Source organism: Cryptomeria japonica, chromosome 8 (genome assembly GCF_030272615.1).
Source record: "Cryptomeria japonica chromosome 8, Sugi_1.0, whole genome shotgun sequence".
Taxonomy (NCBI): Eukaryota; Viridiplantae; Streptophyta; class Pinopsida; order Cupressales; family Cupressaceae; genus Cryptomeria; species Cryptomeria japonica.
In genome coordinates, this window is record NC_081412.1 from 538572841 (window position 1) to 538578597 (window position 5757).

Genomic DNA, 5757 nt, shown 5'->3' on the forward strand with positions numbered 1-5757 from the left:
ACTGCCCATCTAGGTGGATTTTTGCTTTTCGTGCTACTAGTAGTGCTAGGAGTGGGCTTTTGTGGGGGTAAATCATCCTTCGAGGGTTTATATTTAGATTCATCTGATACATGGATGTCATTCCAGTCCATGGTAATCTCGCCCTCCTCACCAAAATTTGTATTTGAAAAATCATGAACATCATGGATGGCTAAGGGTTTGGGGTTTCTCAAAACAAAGGGAAGGTTTAACCTCGTGAGCCTTAGCATACTCCATAACTAGGAGAATTAACCCCTCCCTCATGAAAAATCAGAATTTTCTCAATTTGACAATGCTTATGAATGAAATGCTTGAGAGAGGATAGTAAATAAAATAGCATCAAAATTCTTTTGTCATGCCTAAAGTTATTCACAATAGTCAAATGATAAGTAAAAATACTAGTAAGGAAGCTATCGAGGGTTATGTACCTCATAATAAACTCCACCATATTTGCCAAAAGATTCACAATATCCTTTTGGTTATAGCCTCCATCCGGGTTCTTCTTGACTCTACTTCTCTCTCTTTTTGTCATAGAAAATCGAAAGGGCTTCTTCTGAGTTTTTCTTTTTCCTGTAGAATTTTTTACCCTCCATACTTAGCCCAATAATCTCAGCAATGAAGGGTTCATCTACCCTAAATTTAGCACCCTACACACTTAACACCCCATTGTTCCAGTTTTTAACAAACATTTCCACAAGCTTGTGGTTTTGGCCATGGAGCTTTCTAATATATGGTTCCAGACCACCATCCACAACTGCCCTCCATACCTCTTCATTTTTCTCCCATAGCTCACATGAGGATGGTTTCATTCTATTCTTCTCTCCCCTCATACAATTTCTACCTTTGTTATTTTTAGTGTTTACACTAAAACTAGGCTTCAAACAGGCGAAAAAAACCAAACCCACTGGAAAAATCTGAAAGGTCACCACCACTTCTTTCTAGGAATGGTAGTACACATGTGAAAAGATGTCATCATTAATTCTCTATTGAAGAGATATTCTCGACATCATTTTATACCAATTCGCATAAATGAAATGGAAAGGATTCCCCTTACCACCACCATATTTCATCATCCCTAGCAACGTCGATGTTTGCCATGTAGTATGCGGGCATGTTGCCCTCCCTAAAAACATGTGATATTTGAATTTCTTCAAGTTTGGAAATCATTTCAAAGAACTCCTACATTACATGATTAATCATCCAGTTGGGGATTGTCTTTTTAATAAAGCAGTTGACTATGTGAGTACATCACTTTCCAGCCAGACCTTCTTGAACCCTCCACGATGAGCCATTTTTATCCCAATATAGGCCCTATTTTCCTTAGCATAATGGTTTGTCTGAGTGCCTAGTGGGAGTGCCATTGCTGAGACAAGCCTACCATTGTAATCATGAAAAAATACCCCACAATCAAATGCATTGATAATGTTGCTTGGTCTCAACTACTTATTTATAAATTATTGGGCCTCAACTATTGTTACATCACATTGTAATATTAAAAAATCACACCTTGTAAAATTTAGCAAAACAAATGGCACCTTCCTCCACATCATCAGAGGTCATGTATTGCCCCTTTTATCTTTTTGTCCACCTCAATCACTTTGTCAACTCTAGACTGGGATATTACCAATTCTGTCGACATGTCTTCATCAGGACACTAGCATGGCATGGAGATATCTGCATGACATGCTATCATCCCATGAATTTGTCAATCCATAGGTGGTTGTTTGAGCATTACATCTGCATGTGAAAGGAATATTAACGCCTCTGCATGCACCCAACAATGTTGGTTTTCCGTCCAAAGCCTACATCTCTCCAATTTGAAGGCATTTTTGTCATTTTGGATTGTTTCTTGTAGGTTGGAGCTTGTGGTGATCTTCTTCAATAAAATTCACAAGTTTTCTATTGAATTTCCAGCATTATCATAATCTTTGGAGAGATCTTGGAATTTAACTCTATTTTCCCAAGTAAAGGTTCTTTGAGTGTTGAAGTGGAGTTTCTCTTTTTGCTTCTTTATTTCAATAGCTATCTCTTCCATTTAGTTTATAAATTGCTCATCTATTTTACTTTCATCTTTATCATATTATATTTTTATCATTTCTACTATCTAGGTTGTCTGTGGTCTAATTGAGGCATACTTAAAAACACAACCCCCAACATTTTCCTTTCTTGTTCATGTGCAAGTTTGTAGTGGTGATAAAGTTATGGTCTTTGGGAGGCTTCAATTGTGGATTGATTATAAGCTTCTATTATTTTCCTTTATCTTGATTTCTTATTTCGTACTCCATAGTATTTTATTTATATTATTACCACACTATTTAGTTCGTATTTAAGTTGCTTTTGTCACTATCATGTGGACTCTGCACTTTGCTTGTACAGGATAATAACATGTGGTGCTGGTGTCCTGGTCCTGTGTGCTTACCCTGAAGCCAGAGATAAAGCAAATTCATTCAAGAGTTTCATTTATGGTTTGTTAGCTTAGTTTTGCATTTTTGTCTCCTAGCTCACCTTTAGCACTAGTTTAAGTGAGGTAGTAGCGGATTGATTTTTTCTATAGGATTTATCATCTTAAAGGTAACAAATCTCCTCCTCTACATTTTGGTGAACCTGGCATGAAGCCAATTTTGTTTTTGTATCATTTAATTCATTGAATACTTTTAAGATCTTTAATAAAAGGGGAACATAGTTTTCATCTTTATTTTAGCATTTCCATTACCTTCTTCATATTTCCATTTAGCAATATTTATTAGAAGACAAAACCTTTTGTGTCCCTGTAGTATGGTCTCAGTGTCGTGAGGCTTGTCTATGAGCTTTATGACCTAGACTACCACAGGATCTGTAGTTAGTAGGACATCTAGATGAATTTTCCCTCCTGATTGTTATAGTCCTCCTCTACTTGAAGCGATGATCAAAAACCCTTTTCCTAACTTAAGTGAGCCTTTCCTCTCCTATACCATCTAGATATCTTTCATGGGAGGCTTGTCAATTACTAGTTCTCAGATTAACTCCCTGACGAACTCTTTGTTTCCTTCTCTTCCTTTTGTTGACCATGATTCCATTGCCACTGTTGACATTGACCGGATTAAGTCTCCAGAGGAGAACCTAAGATATTTGAAAGGGTTCCTTAATTGGGAGAATGTCCTCCCTCGAGCTAGGAATGTAGTCAACACTTTGAGAGACATGCTCATCTTAAATAAGAAGCATTTAGAGATGTTGAGGGAATTATTTATGATTATCAAAATCCACATACCCTTGGTAGATGCACCCCCTCAGGATGGCCAGTTTGACACTTGTGGTTCTCAGTTGAGTTTTGACATACCTAGTTTGATAGTACACATGGTTGATCCATGACCCACCATTCCTAGCATCAATTCCTCATCCACTCTCTTGGGTTATACAAGTATGTCTAGTAGCTCAAACTATGCCTTTGCTACATCTCACATCTCTATGGTTGGCACTTGTACTACATCTGTCAGTGGCATTGGATCTCTTGGAGGTGCTGGTGGAGGTGGTGGAACATCCATCCCACCTCTGCCTCCTTCCTCTGCTAATCCCATCTTGAACACTATCTTATAGAACATGGGGCAGTTACAGATACATCTCACAAACCTGGCCCGCGCTTCTGGTCAAGAGTCTATGTCTACATATTATAGGAATAATCCCCTTGAAATCACTATCTTGAACACCATCCTTCCTCCTGCACCTAAATCATTGAAGTTCGACGGGTTTAATGGTGATTAGGACCCTAATGTGCATATTAACTCTTTTATGACCATGTGCAACAATTACCACAACTTGGACTTTGTGTTACTTAAAATATTCTCACGGTCTCTTAAGGGAATTGTATTAGAATTGTATAGCTCCTTGCTTGATCATTCCATCCATACCTTTGATCAGATCATGGAGTTGTTTCTTAGATAGTTTCAAGCAAACATTGGTAGGAGGGTAACTATCACTAAACTTGTTCACTGTAAGATGACACCTAATGAAAACATCGCAGATTTTATCTTGAGATATCAATAAATCTCTACTAGGATCCCCTTTTCCGTACTAGATAGTGACCTATAGAGGATGTTCATTGGAAATCTGTAGTCGATATTAAGGGGGAAGATATTTCTTAATTGTTATCAAAACTTTGCTAATATGTTTTTCACACTCATGGACATCCACCACACCTTGACACAGTTCAAAGATTCTATTTTGAATCCTCATGGTGGGTCTTTCATAGGCACATCCATAGAAGAGTCTATAAAGAACAAAATTGTAGCTAATGTTGTGGCTATCCCATAGGAATCACAACGGAATAGAGTCTTCACTAAATTGGATGACTCCTACCTAAGTATAATGCAATGATTATTAAAAGATAATCTGATTACCCTTCCCGAGGTTAGACCATTTTCCAATAATAGACCCTATCTACATTGATACGATGGATAAAAAAAATTTCATTACCCTCGTTTTCTTGGTCATGACACTAAGTGATGTTATCATCTTCAAAATATTGTCTAAGACCACTTTGATAATGGTGCAGTTAAAGTTGATGAGTGGAAGCATAAGTTGAAGAAGTTTGTTGATAAGACCAATAGGGATTTTTTGGTCTACACTAATTAGTTTCCCTCGTATTCAATAAATTTCATTTCTACATCAGATCCTCATTCGGATGATCATCCATTTGTGAACATGGTCACCATCACTCCTATTTGTTCACCACCTAGCCAAAAGCGTAAGGTGTCCAACATGGCAGTATCATTCACGCCTCTGGATGCCCCATATTGTAGAAAGCCTGATCCCCTATACATCCTTGCTAGATTGAATGGTCAAACTGTCACATGTGTGATGGTTGACGTATCATGCAGAGTCAATTTTATTATAGAGAAGACTCTATTTGTGAACACTTGGTATAGGCCTATATAAGATGAATTTCGAGCAACCCTCAGGATGCATGATGATTTCTCTATCCCTCCTTTGGGTAGCATCACCTTAACAGTCCTTGTGGGACCCAAGGCTGTGCTTTCTACATTTATGATCATTCTTAAGTCAGACATATTTTGAGTTACACTAGGCATTCCCTAGTTGATTTCTATGGATGTGGTCCTTTCAGGGATTCACAAATGCCTTAAGATTCCTCATGAGGGTTCAGTGAATGTCATCCAGGATACTAGATATAGACCCTTGGTAGCTCGTGTGGATTTTTTGCTGGATCATTGTTTTCCTATTGGGCCCATGCTTCCCATGGTGAGTTGATGTACTATGCATATTATCAGTACAAGATGGGGGAGTTGGCCCCTAAATTTTCTCAGCCTAGTTATTCATCGCCTCTTCCTACATCGACCTCTACTCCGTCTATTCCTGTGTTGGACCAGGTAGTGCCCCATGCCCCCTCATCATCAGGGGTTGAAGCTAACCTCGTTCCTTTGAATAGACCACCTTGTCCACCCAGGATTGCATAGCTTCCAGTGGTGTCTTATGTTCCCCTGATTGCACCTAGTGTAGACAAGGGAAAGGCACCTGCAATGTCAAAGTTTGTGGCCCACCCTCCCTTTGAGTTCCTGATCATGGTTGATATTCCGCGACCTTCTTGTTATCCTAAGAAGATAAATTCTCCTTACACCCATTTGTGTCCATTGGATTCTTCTTTATAGACCACGTCGGCACCCACTATTCCTTAGGTTGCTCCTCAGGCAAAGCGAATTCAGGCAATCATCGCTGTGAATTTTGTATTGATCACATTCGCTAGGCCTC